The 19,932-nt window shown below is 46.0% G+C and overlaps 2 long non-coding RNA genes across 3 annotated transcripts; both read right to left on the bottom strand.

Annotated features, from left to right (window-relative positions):
- Nucleotides 1–55: 55 nt before the first annotated feature.
- On the bottom strand, nt 56–18,741 carry LOC127770114 (uncharacterized). Of its 2 annotated transcripts, none has more exons than XR_008016880.1 (3): nt 18,200–18,741; nt 18,010–18,125; nt 56–430 (listed from the first exon to the last, which is right to left on the bottom strand). It is a non-coding gene; the product is annotated as an uncharacterized LOC127770114 (long non-coding RNA). The 2 variants fall into 2 exon arrangements; XR_008016881.1 differs by lacking the exon at nt 56–430 and adding an exon at nt 1,769–1,825.
- On the bottom strand, nt 12,879–13,702 carry LOC127770115 (uncharacterized). The gene is made up of 3 exons (XR_008016882.1): nt 13,454–13,702; nt 13,278–13,382; nt 12,879–13,204 (listed from the first exon to the last, which is right to left on the bottom strand). It is a non-coding gene; the product is annotated as an uncharacterized LOC127770115 (long non-coding RNA).
- Nucleotides 18,742–19,932: the final 1,191 nt, after the last annotated feature.

Genomic DNA, 19,932 nt, shown 5'->3' with positions numbered 1-19,932 from the left:
AGAATATTGGAGACATTGCTAGGCCTTTAGCCTGCCAGTCAACTTCAGCCTGAGATGTGCCCGTCAAACCACTCGAAGGCGGCGACCCGATGTGTTACACATTCAGGAGACTTGACAAAAATGGCTAAAGATCTACAACATCTCAAATATTCTTAACTCATACTCATGTGAATCTAGTTCCCAGGATGTGCACTAGATTCACACTTTCATCTCAAGCATGATTATACATAGCAAACACAAATAAGATGAAAGCGATTATAAACTACATCTACTTTAGTTACATTGGCCAACCGGCCAAATAAATATATAGAACAGCGGAAGCTTGTCTACCCAATCCACAAGCACACCGACTAGGGGTTTACCCCCATTAAGTTCAAGTCCTAGAAGAAGCAGTTGATTACCCGCATCACTCAAAGACTAAGACTAAAACCTGCAAACAAAAGATTAATTCAATAGCAAGAGTCAGTACATTATAGAAATAATGTACTGGCAAGCACCAAGACAAGCCTAACACCCTACTTGCAAGGCATATAATCATGGAAGGCATAATATGGTTCTTTTTAGCATAAAGCAAGTTTTATTTGCATAAAACATTTCTAAATCAGGTTTACTTTCAAATAAATTTCAGCAAACTAGTACTTGACATATTGGGCATCAAGGTAGGCATTAATCATGTATAAATATGCACCTCATTGCCTTCCATGGCAGCAAGGAGATCATTCTCAAATCTCATCACAAATTGAAGGTAAATTTCAGCATTTAGAAGAATAAACACAAATCTATACTCAATAGATATCCACACGCCGCTCATGACCGCGAGCACGGCTAATCGATTAGTTTTAACTCTGCAGAGTTTGTACACTTTACCCACATGATGCGAAATAATAATCATGCAAGAGTATGGCACGCGATACATAAGTTCCCGATTTATTACCCGCAACAAAGCTTTTCCAAAATTCATGATTTAGCCTTACACCAGCACGATACGTGTTACTCCGTCCTAAGCAATACACGTTATATGACCTAGAACCGTTAAGTGGCGGGCCCATGCCTTAAACTTAACGCCGTGGTGGCGGACACAACGGGAACCCACCCACGTGGCACAATACCATTGTATTGGACAGACTTAGTCACCTAAACTACCACGTCGGGGTAAATAGGAAGTTCCTCTGAGTTATTCGAACTCATACACACCGGCCTACCAGAATGTAAGGCTAAACCATAAATAATTTAGTAAGCTTGGGCTATCCCATACTAGCACATGTGGTTGTACTGTATACGAAATGAACTGACATTGAGTGAAGTCCTTAGGTTGGTTTGGGCACACTCTCCCCCTATCGATACACAACTAATCACCATATGTGCACCACTTGAGGCCCAAACCTAAAATCCATGTTTTCCACCATTTTATTTATCAAAATCACAAGTATTAAAGTTCTGTCCAGATTAATTATAAATCAAATTTCATGTTTGTAATGAGCCCATAATGACAAGGAAGACCATTCTAAGCATGGCTAAGCTTTATAGTAACCTAGTGTCACCAAAACTCATATAAAAAGTGGTATAGTCATATTGTTCCTAAGGTTAGGAATGATGGATATGGATATATGTGGGGTTAAGGTGATAATGCAAATAATGGGAATTTGTCTAACAAGTTTAACACCATTTTAATTTGTTAGTGTACAATCGACATGCAGGATTTGCAAACATTTTCAATAACCTCCAAAACATAGGTTCAAAGTGATCAAAGAGAGGGAGGTGGGACTTGCCTTGAATCAGGAAAATGTCAGCACCTAAATCACTTCTTCACCGTTTAAGCAATCATCTATACAAAGTACACGTTATGCAATTAAACACCGAAATATGCGTAAAATCCAAAATGCTCTAAAATGGATGATTTGTGCACAGTGAATAGGTACTGGTCTAAAATGAATTTAGATGGAAGAATTTCTATTTCATCTCTTTTTATTTGGGAATTATGAATTTTACAAGTTTCATCGGTATAGTATAGGATTTATTTAGGTACTATTGTGAAATGCTGTTGTAAGGTGATTTTTATTAAGTTTATGTTTGCTGAGTGAACATATGTGTTTTCTAAGACTAACACATTTGGTTTCACAATTTTTGGAGTTAATATGAATTCTTTATGTATTTTACAAGTTATAACGTGTTACGGGTGTATAGTGTTATATAGGTTCATGGCTTTAGAGGTTTAGGTCCAGAACTTGCCTCATCTAGCTAGTGATGTATAAAATGAGTATTTTAGTTAACTAATCTAATCTTAGTTCATAATTTTAGAGTTTATATTATTTTACTACACATTTTATAATTAGGGATGTTCTATGTTAGTTACTTAACACACCAACCTAGAAATTGTTATATGAGTTAAGTTTGCTAAGTTTTGGTGGAAGGGGATGGAACTATGCATTCACTGGTCTAACAAGTTTTATTTGGGTTTCATTATAGCTAGAGTGTATTTCTATATACATTTATATATATACATATTGCTCAATCAATACTATGTGATTAGTACCTACCTATAAATTTAAAGTTTAGAGCTATAACCTTTACAGAAGGTTCCATATTTTATTTTACTATGTCAAAGCCCACTGTTCGCTGGTTCTATAGATATTTGGTTCACTTCATTTAGACTAAAGATGAATTTTCTACAAATTTTACAATTTAAGGTTGCTCTATGTTGGTTATTACTTACATAAGTATTTAGAGGCTTTTATCATACAGTAAGTATATAATTTTATTTTATAATGTGGAAGTATATGTTTTGGTGATTCTACATGTGGAGATTATGGATACCCCATATCTACATGACAGTTATAATTTAGTCGGATATATGGTACCAAATATAGATAAAATATCTCTATGAGGACTCGGGTTAAATTCTAGACTTGTATATCAAGAAAATACCCGGGATCCTAGTCGGTTACGATTGTATTTTATCTATAATCCCATATTCCGTTAGGATATGGATGGTACTTTGTAAAGTGGACTCCTTCCCCTATATAAGGAGGGTCCATGTGCCTCTCGGGGCGCGATTCTTTTTTCCAGTTTATACAATCAATAATATACTCGGCGGAATCATCCCCGGACAGGAGTAGGGTATTACTTCTTGAATAAGAAGGCCTGAACCTGTATAAAATTCCTTGTCTCTAAACCCATCCACTTTCCTAACTTGATAGCCACCCCCTTTTATTATTGCCAAAATCTTGTTTCGGCAGTTGGCGCGCCAGGTAGGGGTAGCGTCAAGTTCAGCAGCCTTCCCTCCCGGGCAGTTGACAGTTGGGTTTCAATTCTGGCATCAACGACTTCGCCTTCCCTCCCGGGCAGGCGTTCCGGTTCGGCAGCCTCAACTTCATCACCAACGACTTCAGCAAGATCTCTCTCCTTGACTCGGATTCAAACCAGTCGGGGAGAGACCAGGTCCACGTGCCGTTCGGTATTCCGAACTCGGCCGAGGCCTACTCCAAGATCATCTCTCCCGAGTCGGCTTCAAACCACTCGGACGAGATCCAATCTACTCTTCCGCGACCAGATCAAGACGACGGGTCCTATCCCTCAATCCTGATGAAACTTCCTGATGATTTGGACGCTGTCTTCACAGTCAAGACATCTCCCACTCGAAGATCTAGGCGAGCTCCGGCTTCGGCCCCGATCTGATCTAGATCCAGGGAGGTTGGCGTTATACTCCAACCTCTCGGGACAGTCTCGACGGAAGAGTTGGATGGCTACCTCAGCTCCCCCGACGTCAGTTCTTGACCAACCGAGATCCTCGACTACGACGATTTCGGCTACTACTACAACCACGGTGACCTCGACAACTTCGACGACAGCTATGAGGATAACTACACGCCCCTCTTCTTCGGCGTATTCATGGCTGACAACGAAACGGAGGAACAGCGCCAAGCCCGAGAAGCGGACCAAGATCGCGCACGGCAAGAAGCTGAACGTCGCCGACTGGAGGAAGAGCGACAGCGACAGGAGCGGGAACGACTACAGCATGAGCAACAAGATCGCGAACGGATTGCAAAGGAGGCTGAAGATCGACGACAACGCGCCTTAGAATCTGGGCGGCGAGCGAGAGAGCTCATTGGGCAACAAGATGTCGATGGGACAACGGTCTTTCGCACCCCCCAGCAGAACGCGATTGCAGCAATCACTCTCCTCGACACCCTCCTCAAGGAAGACGCACTCAACCAAGCTGATCATGTAGTCAACATCTTGAACCAGACGAAGACCATGATCGCTGCCTCGGTTCCAGCCAACTCCGCAAGCACCCGCACCCCGACTGGTAGCCGAGTCCCTCATCTTCGATCTCAAGACTATCACCAGCCAAGCCTCAGCATTGCCGGCACCGGATCTAGTCGCAGGAGCAGGGGACATGATGAACGGTCTGTTCATTCGCCTCCCGAACGATATAGGGAGCGCCGAGTTGAACGACCACACTCCCCACATCGAAGGCACCCCATCGATCTTCGCGACACCATCAACCAGCGCCGCGCAGCAAGAGGCTATCATTCACTAGATCGCTATGATGACGACGTGGACGGAGTTGCTGCCTTCACAAGCGACCTGCGTCGAGTGGATTGGCCAGCCAGCTTTAAGCCGACCGGAATTGAGAAATATGACGGCACCACCAACCCTGAGTCTTGGCTCACCGTCTATGGTCTCACAATCCACGCAGCAGGAGGAGACAGCAAAGCCATGGCGAATTATCTACCCGTGGCCCTAGCAGATTCCGCCCGGTCATGGCTTCACGGGCTACCCCGCGGCACGATCGGATCATGGGCAGAGCTACGTGACCACTTCATCGCCAACTTCCAAGACACTTTTGAACGGCCTGGCACACACTTCGATCTCTACAACATCATTCAGAAGTCTGGAGAGTCTCTTCGAGATTACATTCGACGCTTCTCTGAGCAACGCAACAAGATCTCCGACATCACCGACGACGTCATCATTGCCGCCTTTACTAAAGGCATCCGCCACGAGGACCTAGTCGGCAAGTTCGGACGCAAACCTCTCAAGACGGTCAAGCAGATGTTTGAAAAAGCCAATGAGTATGCGAAAGCCGAAGATGCTATCACGGCGTCCAAGCAGTCGGGCACCACTTGGAAGCCAAAGAAGGATACGCCGACCGCAGGAGGGAGTGGAAGTAACAACCACAAGGATCGCAAGCGTAAGCCCAAAGAACTTGTGGCGACCACCTCTCCGTCTTCCCGACAACGTTCTCGCGTCAACACCTTCGACAAAATAATGAATTCCCAATGTCCGCATCATCCCAACTCCAACCACGTGGCCAAAGATTGCTTCGTCTACAAACAGTTTGCGGAGCAATATGTCAAGAACGCGCGTAAGCCTTCAGACAGAGATCAAAGCACATCAAAGAAGAAAGATGATGAAGATGATGCCCCGACTGGTTTTCAAGATCACCGCAAAGAACTTAATCACATCTTCGGCGGACCCCTGGCTTATGAGTCTAAGAGAAAGCAGAAGCTAACAGAACGGGGAGATCAATGCGGTTCAGCCTAACACGCCCCAATACCTTCGGTGGTCAGAGGTAGCAATTAAGTTCGACCGCTCGGATCATCCCGACCGAGTGGTCCACCCGGGGCGGTATCCTCTGGTACTAGATCCAGTGGTTCGCAATGTCAAGCTCCGACGAACTCACATCGATGGTGGCAGCGCACTCAACATCCTTTTCGCTAAGACCCTGGACGATATGCAGATTCCTCGCACGAAATTAAAGCCGAGTAATGCACCCTTCCACGGTGTTATCCCAGGATTGTCAGCTACACCACTCGGCCAGATCACGCTTCCAGTTACCTTCGGCACTCGGGAGAATTTTCGCACTGAAAATGTCGCGTCCCAAATCGACCCTAAAATACATCCTCTAAATTATGCCTAGAATAATTAAAATGCTTGTGAAAGCCTTCAAAAATTAAAATGTGCAAAGTTAAAAGTCAAATAGGGCTTGGAGGATTTTTGTATATTTCCTAAAAGCCTAAAATGTGTAAATAAATTTTAGTGGAATTTTCAGAGCACAAATAATAATTATTAAGAAATAAACAAAGTTAAAATGATTTTATAAAAAGAAAAACCCTAAAATCCCTCCTTCTCTCTAATGGGCCGGATTCGGCCCATCTCCCTCCCCCTCTCTCCTCCTCCCCGCGGCCCACTCGCCGCCTCCCCGCGCGCGCCGCTGACAGGCGGGCCCGCCCGCCACCCTCGCTGACGGGTGGGGCCCACCCGTCATCCCCTTCCTCCCGCCGCTCCCGCCGCCTCCCCGCGCCCTAGCGCCGCCGCCGCCGCGAATCCCGCCGCCTCCCGCCGTCCCCGCAAGCAATAAAGTGGGGGGAATCACTCCCCGTGATCCCCTCTCCCTTTCCCCCTATTTTTCCCTCTCTCTCTCGCGTTCAAACGGGCGGATTTGCCCCCGCAAATCTCGCCGGCGCCGTTGATGGCGGCCGGACCTCCCGCGCCGGTTTCCTTCCCCTCCGGCCGCCCTCTCTCACTCCCAACCCTATATAAACCCTCCCCGAGCTCCCCACCACCGTTTCCGCCACTCACCGCCCTCTCTCCTCGCCAGAATCGAGCTCGCGCCGTCGCTCTCTCTCTCCGCCGTCGTCGCCCCGGACCACCTCCCACCTCGGGGCCGCCTCCTTCGGCTTCACCGCAACCTCGCCGACCTCGTCCACCTCTCCGTTTCGGTCACCGACCGCCGGAGCGCCGCCGACCCCGTCGACCCGAGCCGCGCCGCCGCCTTCCTCCGCTCCGGTTGCCGTTTCCGTCGTTGCCATCGACCCGGGGTGAGCCGTGGACCGCCGCCTCCTTTCCCCCTTCCCTCCCCTCTCTCGGCCGCTGCTCCGCCGTGCCGGTGGTCGCCGGCGGCGACCATCGGGGCGCGGGCGCCGCCTCCCGCCGGCCGCGCCGACGTGGCCGCCTCCGGGCGCGCCTAGCGGCTGCCGCGTGGGGCCCGGCCGTCAGCCGCCCGCGCCCTCGGGTGCGGCTGACGCGTGGGGCCCACGGCGCCGGCCGGTGTGAGCCGGGTGCACCCGGTCCACCGAGGACCGTGAGGCTGCCGCGTGGGTCCCACTCCCGTGGACCCGGTCCGCGCGCCCTCTCCCCCGGCTGACGCAATAAATATATTTTTAAATTAAAATTTAAACGAAGAAATTCGTAAATATTCATTTAAAGAGCATATAAACTTCAAATGGCCATAACTTGGCCATTTGAACTCGGAATTGGACCGTTCAAGTCTCTAATTTTTCCTTAAGAAGTCAAGAACCCATTTTTGTGCTTTGTTCCTGCTTGTTATATGGAGTTTATTAGAGTAAAAGCCCTTTTATTTTCCGTTGGTCGTGTAGACGCTGCAGCTTCGGAAGATCCGCTCTTCGTGGAGGTTGAAGCCGACGTTTGGGAAAGCGAGCAAGGCAAGTCACATCATTCTTTGAACATATTGGATCCTAGTTTATAAAATTATTTTGATTTAAATTATTGCATTATCGCTTTATTTAAATTCCCGCGTTATCACTGTTTTATTTAGCCATGCCTATTTACCTTTGTTATGACCTTATTATTGTGGTTATTGTTATTATTACCTTGTTCACCCTAGAATAAACAAAACCCCAGCTAGTGGGCACTCTATTCATGGCTCCACTAGTATGAATTTAGGTAGATGCTTCGCTGATTAATTAGGCAACATTAGGTGGTTTTATAACTCTAGACTTTGGGAATATTCATATCACTTGGACACCATGGAATGGTTGGATTATTGTGGAATTGGATTCACACCTCTCCCTCGGTTCAAAACCCTCAAAATGGTTTTAGGCTGGGCTCGGGGTGCATGGTTTTGATGGTAGCACCTCGGCCATACAAGGACCGGTCTTCGGGCCTCTGTTGCAAAGCACTACCGTACTTCCACATGTCTAATGGGTAAGGCTTAGTTTGTGGCTCAGTCTGGCTATAAACAAAAGTACACGGATGGAGATGGACGAAGTCGGGGGTCGATGGACATCTCTAGGGCAAATGAAGGCTACACGAGCTGCGGCCCGGTAGTCGAGATGTCATGGCACAGGACCGGTGTCCTGCTGCTAGGGGCTCAGTCCTGCCTACCTGTCCCGGGGGTTCCGGCCGTAGGTGGGGTTGGGTCGGTACTCTTGTCTATGGCTAGGATGGGTTGGAAACTATGTCACGTCTTCCGTCCGTATACCGTGGTGGTATGTGGCACGTGGTTACGCGTGAGGAAGATGTGTCTTGTGGGTAAAGATGTACACCTCTGATCAGAGTATAATCTATTCGAATAGCCGCGCCCTCGGTTATGGGCAAGCCGAGCAATGTACCCAAGTTAGTGTTTTAATTCTTAAAACCTGCTTAACAACTAAAATGTGGAATGGTTGGCCTGGGTTGGCTTGGGACGAGCTGGGACCTAGGGTCGGGTTGCCAGTTCGGTCTGAATCATCGTAGGCCTTGGGTTAAGGCAGGTTCGTGTGGGTTCACGGCCTTGGTTAATAATATTGTACAGCTCTAGAATCGTGTTTACAAAATAGCTTTGAGCAACTAAGGGTCTTTTAAATGCTGTTTATTGCAAAACCTAACCCCTATATTATAACTCCATTGTACTCCTTTGCATTTATGCTGCACTTGTGGGTGTGTCTTGTTGAGTACGGTGGTTGTACTCAGTCTTGCTCAATTTTTCCCAAACCCAGAAGAGGAGCCCCTGGATGATGAAGGCTTTGGTGTCTAGCTCGTGCCTGCCGTCAAGCGCCTGTGGTCGTCGCCTTAGTCTTCCGCTGTTTTTCGTTGTCTTTGAGTGTGCTGGGCCGTCGCTGCCCATGTAACAATTAACTATTTACGCTTCCGCTTGTTAAACTCTGAATTGTATCAACTTTTGGTGTACCTTGCCTCCTGGGACAAGGAATAACACACGCACGTAAGGAACGCCCGTTGGGTTATTTCCGGTCGTGACAAGTTGGTATCAGAGCCCCCTTGACCTTAGGACGAGCCTTAGATCCCAAGCCTTAGCAATATTTTCGAAATAAAAATCCTCTCTTATTTGTGAAAATCCTTTAGTCTCTCTCTGTCTTGCTGCTTCATTTGTCATCAAAAGCTGATCTCTAAAATATTTTTATCTCTTTTGTCCTTGCTTGTAGATGGCCGGCAGCATCAACCGTCGTGGCCTGGACCTGACCGGCTTTGTTCTGGAGCTACGGGGCATGTGCGTTGTCCTGGGATATCCGCATGGAGTGGACTACCAGGGCAAGCAGCTCCCGGAGCAGGAGGGTGACGATGCAGAGCCCCACGCTGCTTGGGAGGTCACTGCAGTGATCCTCACTGGCTCTCCCGAGAGGACTTCGTTGGCAGTCACCGCGGGTGGAGATTCCTTCTCCGCCGCTTGCCAGAACGCCGCACTCCTCGCCATCGACACTCTTCACCAGCGCTACCCGGACGAGTTGCAGCACTCGCCCTACCGCTACCACCCTCGTCGCGGACCCAGTCCTGGTTCGGAAAAAGACGGGGCAATGGCGCATGTGTGTCGATTATACCGACCTCAACAAATCTTGTCCCAAAGACCCTTTTGGGTTACCTCGCATTGACCAGGTGGTTGACTCAACGGCCGGCTGCGAGTTACTCAGCTTCTTGGACTGTTACTCGGGATATCATCAGATCCGACTAAAAGAATCCGACTGCTTGAAGACCTCGTTTATTACGCTCTTTGGGGCCTACTGTTACATCACCATGCCCTTTGGATTAAAGAACGCAGGAGCAACCTATCAACGCATGATTCAAAGATATTTTTCAATTCAGATCGGTCGCAATGTTGAAGCTTATGTTGACGATGTAGTCGTCAAGACCAAGCAGAAGGATGACCTGATTGCGGATTTAGAAGAAACTTTTACAAGCATTCGTGCTTTCAAGATGAAACTAAACCCGGAAAAGTGCATCTTCGGAGTACCGTCAGGGAAGTTGCTCGGATTTATGGTATCTCAGAGAGGCATACAGGCCAACCCGGAGAAAATCAACGCCATCCTCAACATGAAACCGCCAAGCTCCCAAAAAGACGTCCAAAAGCTGACTGGTTGCATGGCGGCGCTCAGCCGGTTCGTCTCACGACTCGGCGAGCGGGGGATGCCCTTTTTCAAGCTGCTGAAGAAGACTGACAATTTTCAGTGGGGACCCGAAGCACAAAAAGCTTTTGAAGACTTCAAGAGACTTCTCACCACTCCACCAGTTTTGGCCTCGCCGCATCCACAAGAGCCGCTACTGTTATATGTGTCGGCGACCTCCCAGGTTGTGAGCACGGTCCTGGTTGTTGAGCGTGAAGAGGAAGGCCATATTCAAAAAGTCCAACGACCAATTTATTTTGTCAGCGAGGTTTTAGCCGACTCCAAGACAAGGTATCCTCAGGTTCAAAAGTTATTATATGGTGTCTTAATTACCGTCAGGAAATTATCTCACTACTTTCAAAGTCACTCGGTCACGGTGGTCACATCGTTTCCGCTCGGGGATATACTTTATAATCGCGAAGCAAACGGACGAATTGCGAAGTAGGCCTTAGAATTGATGTCTTTGGACATATCGTTCAAACCACGAACTTCGATCAAGTCACAAGCTTTAGCTGATTTCCTTGCCGAGTGGACCGAGTGCCAAGAAGACATGCTAGAGGAAAAGATGGAATATTGGACTATGCATTTTGAGGGGTCAAAGAGGCTTACAGGCACTGGAGCTAGGTCGTCTTGATTTCCCCGACTGGAGAAAGATTGAGCTACGTATTGTGGATACATTTTTCTGCGTCCCATAACGTGGCGGAATACGAGGCGCTACTCCATGGATTAAGGATCGCAATCTCTCTAGGCATTCACCGACTAATCGTCCGTGGAGACTCTCAGTTGGTTGTTAATCAAGTCATGAAAGAGTGGTCTTGTCTAGATGATAATATGACCGCTTATCGACAAGAGGTACGCAAGTTGGAAGATAAATTCGATGGGCTCGAGCTCACCCATGTCCTCCGACATAACAATGAGGCAGCCGACAGACTGGCTAATTTCGGTTCAAAATGGGAAGCAGCTCCTTCAGATGTGTTCGTTGAACATCTTTACGAACCGACCGTGCCCAGAAAAGAGACAATCGAAGCCATGGATACTCAAGGCGTAAGCGTGATTGAAGCCGACTGGAGAGAACCGTTCATAAAATTTTTGACCAAACAAGAACTCCCTCAAGACAAAAATGAAGCCGAGCGGATTTCCAGGTGCAGCAGACTTTACATTATTCATGAGACTGAGCTGTACAAGAAAAGTCCATCAGGAATACTGCAGCGCTGCGTGTCTTTGGAAGAAGGGAGACAATTGTTGAAGGATATACATTCTGGTATTTGTGGTAATCATGCCGCTGCACAGACCATTGTCGGCAAAGCTTACCGGCAAGGTTTTTTCTGGCCTACAGCTGTGTCTAATGCTGACAAGATTATGCGGACATGTGAAGGTTGTCAATTTTTTGCCAGACAAATTCATCTGCCAGCCCAAGAGTTGCAAACCATCCCGTTGTCCTGGCCGTTTGCGGTCTGGGGGCTTGACATGGTCGGCCCGTTTAAAAGGGCAGTCGGCAGTTACACGCATCTCTTTGTGGCTATCGACAAATTCTCCAAGTGGATTGAGGCTAAACCGGTCATCACGATCACAGCAGATAAAGCTAGAGACTTTTTCATCAACATTGTACATCGGTTTGGGGTACCTAATTGGATCATCACTGATAATGGCACTCAATTCACTGGTGGAGCATTTAAAGACTTTTGTGAAGACTTCGGCATTAAAATTTGTTACGCCTCCGTGGCACACCCCATGAGTAATGGACAAGTCGAGTGCGCTAATGATATGATACTTCAAGGGATCAAAGCACGCGTTTTTTACCGGCTACGTCCCTATGCTGGCAAGTGGGTCGATCAGCTGCCGTCCGTACTTTGGTCTTTACGCACTACTCCCAGTCGGGCTACCGGCCAGTCGCCGTTCTTTTTGGTTTATGGTGCAGAAGCAATGTTGCCGAGTGAAGTGGAATTTGAATCACTACGATTTCGGGACTTCAACGAGGCGCGCTATGAAGAAGGCCGAGTAGACGACATCAATCGACTAGAAGAAGCCCGAGCAGCAGCTTTAATTCAATCGACTCGATATTTGCAAGGGTTGCGCCGTTATCATAATCGGAATGTTCGATCGCGAGCCTTTTTAGTCGGCGACCTGGTTCTGAGGAAAATTCAAACCACACAGGATCGGCATAAATTATCTCCCTTATGGGAAGGACCGTTCATAATTGCTGAAGTCACTCGGCCTGGTTCTTATCGACTCAAGCGCAAAGACGATACTCTTATCAACAATTCTTGGAATATTGAACACCTTCGTCGATTTTATGCTTAGGCATTTCGTTTGTATCTTTCCTCTTCGACTGCTAACTTCATGCTTTTTCTTGAAGTTTTCAGTCGGGGGGCTACTATGATAATAATGGAGTGTGATTTTTATCAATTCAATTTGCTTACTTGATTTATCATTGCCCTGTTTGGTCTTTCGACTTAGTCAATGAGGACTGAAGGTTTTTTAATAGCTTTTGCGGGTTTTAGGCTCAATAAGGCTTGACAAAGGCTTTTAAGAAATCAGAAGCTAAGTATGGAACACCAAGCATAGCATAAATTCATCAGTATTGTACAAATTGAGCCTCCATCATCATTAATTATCAAAATCATTGTTATATCAATCAGTATCAGTTTTTTCATCATCAGAATTATCAGGCCCAGTCAGCCGAAGGTCGACATCTTGGAATCTCTCAACTACATCAGCAGCAATCTTGTCAGCAGCTTTTTGCGCATCATTGATGAGGTCAAGGGCAGCTTCTTCGCTCGTCCCGTCTGCAAAGCCGTCAACGGCATCAATATCAACCCTTGGATAAAGGGATTTGGTCATCGCCAACGCCAGACCTGCTCCCATACTTCCAGCCTCTTTGATATTCTTGAAATAAGTATCTGGAGCGACTCTCAGCTTGTCGAAGATTTCGGCAGCATCAAGTGTACTCGAACCGGCGTTATTAAAGAACATGGCCTGGATGAGTGGAGTAGCGGCATTAGCGACCTTATCCCTGGCTCCTTCAAGCTTGTTGATCTTGTCAACTAAAACATCAAATTGTGCTTGCGACTTGATCTTGCGGTCTGCATCAACAGATTTATATTAATGAATCAGTATATAGAAGACAATGGCTTTTGGAGTATCGATTATTGGTACCTTCAACCTCCTTTAAAGCCGAATCCCTCTGTCTTGCCAGCTCTGCCTTGTCATTTTCCAGAGTTTGGATCTGCTTCTCTAGTTGAGATATCTTGGCAACTTGCACTACATTGACTCCGGTTAATCAAGATTACAGAGATAACAGCACAAATCAGTTGGGCGGAGTTTGCGTGAACCTTTTGATGAGCCGCTCAGTTCAAAATTGGATTCCTGGAGCTCAGCAATCCGATCCCTCAGATCGTGTTCGTTCTTCTTGGCAAGTTCCCTGGCCTCGTGCAGTTGACTCCTGGTGGCTTCAAGGGTTCCAAGATGAGGAACTAGTTTCTCTAGGGTTGCGGTTTTCGCCTCGTTCCTAAGATGAATCCTTTGCAGAGCAGTTTAATCAGTGCTCGAGCCAGACGGCAAACAAGATGGCTAAGGTCAGGCGTCAAGGAACTTACATTTACAATACGAGTCGCTTGGTTGAGTGCCTTTTTCAATAGGCATACCTCTTCGTCTTCTTTTTGCCGGTTTATTACAATTCCTTGAGGTTGCAAGTTGTCATCCCACCTCTTGACCAAAATAGGAGGGCACGAATCTTCGGCTGCTTGTATACGGGGAATTTCTTCTTCATCACTGATCATTGGTCTTAATGTATCCACTGACAAAGGTTATACAATTGATCAGAGTTATTTGGGTCGACATGGTTTCAGACAGAGTGTTTACCCGTAATGATTTCTGGACGAGGATGAGTGGATTCGGATGCCTTTAAGGGAGATCCAGATCTCCGGTCATCGCTGGCGTCTTGTCCGCGAGGGTTGTCTGCTTGGGTTTCGACTTCTGGAATCTCTTGGCTTGGCCCTGCGTCCGACTGGTTTCCAGTCGGGGGCTCCTGATTAACTCCGGCTTCGGCTTCGGCCGACTGGTTTCTAGTCGGGGGTTGATCACCGGATTCTACATTATTGGATGCCGGCTGATTGTCACTCGGATGATCCTCAGCAGTTGGCCCGATTTCTTTGGAAGAACTTGTGTCCACGTTAGTCGGGTCAGAGTCTTTCCCAGACGGATCTATATCAGATGGTTTCCTGCAAATTTGATTATCAGTATTGTTGCCGCAATGGTTACGCATTAATGCAAGAGAGATCGTTATATGAGTTGCACCTAGAAGACTTCCTGATCTTTGGCACAGGGCGACTGGATGTTTTCTTCCTTAGAGTAGCCTGTTTTGGTAGTTTCTTGGTTGTTTCTCGGTCTCCAGGCCTCCTGGTGGTATCATCGGCTTCGTCGTCACTTAGAACCAGCTTCCTCTTTCGAGAATCTGACTGGCCGATTGGATCAGAAGCACTTGGTTGAGTTTCAGACCGAATTCTTGGTCCTCCGCTCCCTTGCCCAGTTTGGTGGCGGGGAGATCGGCGTTGAGCAATTGGGGGATCTGACTTCATCAAAGCAAATTCCTGGGTGTAATATCCTTCATTGTTAACTGATTCAACAAGAAAACAAGATCATATTTTGAGAAAGGTTGAAGTGTATGAATACGTACCCGTGGAGGAGGATTGAATGCATTGAACGGTACGACTGGCAGCAAGTGTGAGTAGCTGACAACGATGGCGTTTGAGAAGATCTTATACATCCTTTCCTTCATGACATTGAAGTCAAGAGAATCTAGATCTTCACGGTTTGGGTCATGCTTGCCGTCAAATTCGAAGGCTGTGCGAGATCTTTCTTTGATTGGAGCTAACCGACACTTGATAAAGTGCCGGGTGATCTATTCTCCTTGAAGGCCCTGTTCTTTCAGCTTTATCATCCTCTCCATCAGTTCTACTGCTTGTGTAGCTTCATCTCCCATTAGCAGTGAGTTCCAAGTATCTCGATAAACTGGAGGAAGACAGGAGTACTCGGGAAGAACGGGCTCGGGGTTTTGAACATAAAACCAATTTGCGTGCCAGCCTTCATTTGAGGTCTTGAAGGGCATGGAGAAGTATTTTTGGCTTAGTGTTCCCCTGAGTTGGAAACCAGCAGCCCCAACGACGCATGGTTTGCTCTTATTTGGCTAGGGCTTGAGGAAGAAGATGCGGCGGAACAAGGCGAAATGAGGCCTGATGCCCAGAAAAGCTTCGCAGGCATGAATAAAATTGGCAATATGCACTATGGAGTTTGGATTCAGATGATGCAAGATAATCCCGTAGAAGTTCAGAATTCCCCGGAAAAATCTTGAGGTTGGAAGAGAAAATCCGCCATAGAAGAAATGAGCAAATTCCACGATTTCATGTGTATCGGGGGTCGGGAATGCCTCACCAAATGCCGGTCGCCACCCGATGATCTCTTTGCTGGAAGAACGTCGTGCGCCAACACCTCCTTCAGATTATCTTCTGTCACATCGGAGGACGCCCACTGGCTCTCGAAGCTTTCCCTCTCTTCCGCCATGAATGTGGACTAGATGGTTTGTTTTGGTCCGAGATACGGCTAGAAAGGGATGGAGAATCAGAGCGGTGGATGCGGGGAGAAATTTTGTGGAGTTTTTGAGGATGGATTGGAGCGGATTGCTGAACCCTAGCTTGGCCGGCGCAGTTTGTACTGTAGCAGGAAATGGGGAAAATGGCGAGAGTCTCGGCGGGGAAGACGAAGAGACGTTTTTCATTTCGGTGATATTAGGGTATCGGGAGTACTAATGGGCCTGGGCCTGTACAGTACTTCAGCCCAATACTATAATCAGCGTGGCCTGTTGCGATCCCTAGGGACTTAGGCACTTTTTGCTTTGGCAATTTGTGTTCACAATGGTGTGGCCCAATGCTGTTAAAATCCTTTTTAACGCGATTCAATAATTCTTTGGAATTATTATGATGTACATAAAAAGGTGTCCGACAGAAAAGTGTTATACCATTTTTTGTAAGCTTTAATAGGCTGCAGAAGCTGTTTGAGCTGATTTGAGGTGACTGGTTTATTAATAGTCATTCTTTTAGCATGTTATATGCTTATTTTGGTTATGGTAAGGGTCACAGCCTAGGCTATTAGACTCATTAATTACCATGATTTTCTATCATGTTTGGTGGATCATTTTATGAGATTTTTACTCGGATTCCTATCAAACATGTCTATTTTTGGACCTTTGAGTGTTTATCACTCGGCCCTTCTTATATTTTTTGTCCTTGATATGTTCAAGTTGAGAAGCAGTCGGCTGGGTATCTTACTAAGTACCATGCGTGCTTCGCTATATAACCACTCGGTTCTTGACTATATGTTTAGTTTTTCAACTAATCACATAGTCGGGGGCTACACCTAATTAGGTGCATCTACTCGATGCACCATGTTTTATTTTCGCCCTTCGCAGTCTTTGATTTTGGCACTCGGCAAGCTGGAGCAAGTTGAATTAAAGCACTCGGATTACTGTTTTTTGTTTCGAGAAGGCTATTACTGTCAACTGTGAAGGTCTCGGGGGCTACTGTGGAGATTATGGATACCCCATATCTACATGACATTTATAATTTAGTCGGATATATGGTACCAAATATAGATAAAATATCTCTATGAAGACTCGGGTTAGATTCTAGACTTGTATATCAAGAAAATACCCTGGATCGTAGTCGGTTACGATTGTATTTTATCTATAATCCCATATTCTGTTAGGATATGGATGGTACTTTGTAAAGTGGACTCCTTCCTTTATATAAGGAGGGTCCATGTGCCTCTCGGGGCGCGATTCTTTTTTCCAGTTTATACAATCAATAATATACTCGGCGGAATCATCCCCGGACAGGAGTAGGGTATTACTTCTTGAATAAGAAGGCCTGAACCTGTATAAAATTCCTTGTCTCTAAACCCATCCACTTTCCTAACTTGATAGCCACCTCCTTTTATTATTGCCGAAATCTTGTTTCGACACTACGGAACTTGGGTTTACTCAAAAAGGATCTAAGATGAATTTTATATGAACTTCTAAAGTTCAGCTTATATAAAACTAGTTATTTTTAAAGATAATAGTTTTAGAGGCATTTGATGCAAAATGTGTAGATGTTTTATTTTACTTTGTTTTTAGAGAACATGTTGGTGGATCTGTAGAAACTAAGTTTTCTCTGAAATGAGTTGAAATGAATTTTGTATGCATTTTATAAGTTTGTGCATGCTTTATGTGTGATTTAATTTGGATAAATTTTAGAGGCTAAATTTGTACTGTGAGTGCAAGTTTTTATTCCATAACATCAAAGTTCCCAATTTGGTGAGTTCACAGAAATTTGAATCATCTTAAAATGAGCTATATTTAATTTTATATGGATTTTACAAGTTTTAGTTACTGTTCTTTTATAATTTCAGATTTTGTTCCTCGGGGTGCATTGTCAGTCCCAGGACAATATGCAGAAAAGCCCCTAGAGTTTCAGTAAATCAACCCGCAGTCCTAGGCCCATATGTCATTGAGTGGAAACATTACATAATGAATCTTATAGTTGTTTAAATTCTCCAACCGAGGTCCCTGTCTCCTTTTCCATTCGATAAGCAGCAGAGCAGCCATGGGCGGCATCTCTGCTCGCCGGTGTCGGCGACAAACGGTGACTCCGTTGGGGTTGCGACCAAAATAGAAAATGAAGGGCATGCTATTGCGATTCCATTCCTATACATTTCTCAGACAGCAGACATCGGAGTAGCGCCAGCGGCGAGTCCGAGCAGAGGAAGTTTTCGGGTGGTGGTGCATGTCGTGCTATAGACTGGATGTACTCAAAGGGATGCATGCATGTGGTCTTCCAGGCTCTAGGGTACTCACCGCGGGTTAGGTTGAAGTTTTCCGGGGTCTTGGTGACAGCAACGGCTCGCGCATCCTCCCGGCGACGGCGTCCTTCTGCGGGTGAACGGCGACGGCTCGAACGGGACGACGAGCTGCTAAAGGAAGGCATGCACGAGGGTTTTGAGGTCACAGGGATGGTTTGTGCGCTAGTAATCCAACAATGGCTCACCGGAGGAGGCGGAAACGACAATGGCGATGGCAACCGGAGGTGAAGAAGACGGTGGCCGATCTCCGCACTTGCTGCGCCGTTGCCTGGGATTATTGAGGGGTTTTGAGGAGGACTTCAAGGAGAAGGCGTTGGCGTGACGGCTCGGCTTGGATCGGTCTACAGCGGTCGGAACGGCGACGATGTCGGCTGCGGCGGCGCTTGGAGCGCGCTCCAGAGCTCCGTAGACGAGGTCGCGTTCCCGTCGCTGCAGTGGACGAAACAAGATGGAGTCAAAAGAGGATTTTCTCGGCATGGAGAGAAGATAATAGAACGTGAATCAGATAGGGATGGAGACGACTCGTTGGCGATCGGCGGCATGCCCCTTTTCGGCGGCCGACGACGAAAGAGAGGTGGAGAGGGAAAGTTGGAGCTTCCTCCCTCGGTTGGATCGGCACTGGGATGGTCGGTGAAGAGTGGCGACGCAGCTGGGTGAGGTGAAGCCTCGGTTCGGCGCTGCCACGTCGAGGCGACGCGTCGAACGCGCCCGAGGGCTGTCGGCTCGGTCTTTCTCTCAGTTCTGGTCGGCTAGAGAAGTTGCACAGGGGAAGGGCAAGCCAAGAAGGCTGCCAGGTGGGTCCAGGTCGATGTAAGCTAGGTGGGGGTGTGAGGGATGGGTAGATAATTGGGTGTAAGTGATTTTGGACAAATTTTCAGGATTAATTCACTTACCCTTCCTTTGTAACTCGATAGTTTATTTTGCGGCCAGGATAAATTAGTGTGAATTTTTGTGATGATAGTTGAAGATACCTAGATTCCATTTTCTTTGGTTGTACTTAAAAAATTTTGGATAGATTACTCACAGTAATTAGGAGAAAATGGGCCCTTTGGAAATTAGTTTGAATTTTTAGGAGACCTAAACAGAGAAGATAAATTCTGATAAAATTATATTTATTCATGATAAATGACCTAGTATTTGAATAAATTATTTCCCCTATACACTTTCATGTAGTTAAATGCACATTTTAGTTAGGTATGGTTTTAACCGATTAAGAACTATAATTAGTCTATTATTTAACTGGTTTGACTGATTTATTCGAGGTATCAAATTTAGTTATTAAATTATACCAAAAATACAGTGAGTTTTATATGTTAAGTAGAGCCTACATGAATTTTCCCACGATTTTATCTTGCACGAATTATTTTAGATAATTCGCAAGACTTATGTCTTATATGTGTTTCCCTTTCCTAAATGCATGTAAATGTTTATAAAAGTTATATTTGGACTCTCATTAACCTGAGGTGATATTGATATGTTAGAATTACAGTTTACCTTACTGTCATAAGCTCCTTACCTATTTATGCATAAGTTTACTTTAGTATTAAATTAAGAGAATGCTTATAGAGATGATTAAGATAGAATATACCCTATATGATATAATTTATTTCTTCACTTCCATGTTCATGACATGTCTTTAGATGGATGTTGAAATTAGTTTTGTGAGGCTTGACATTAGCCATGTTGATATATTTTAAGGTGTATGGTTTCTATTTTAACTTCCTCTAGCTAGCACTAGGCCCTAATGGTTTAGTTGTTTATCTAGATCTTAGTTAATATTCATGAGACCTATTATGAAATGCAAATCAAAGATTCAAATGCACATGAAGGACTCAAGTCAAAACATGTTTTATGCAAGTATGCATGCTTTTACTCGTGTTTGCATTTATGTCCTAGGTTATAAATGAAAAAGTTTTAA

The sequence above is a fragment of the Oryza glaberrima genome, chromosome 4, assembly GCF_000147395.1.
Source record: "Oryza glaberrima chromosome 4, OglaRS2, whole genome shotgun sequence".
NCBI classification, from domain to species: Eukaryota; Viridiplantae; Streptophyta; class Magnoliopsida; order Poales; family Poaceae; genus Oryza; species Oryza glaberrima.
This window is presented reverse-complemented; position numbering and strand designations above follow the sequence as displayed.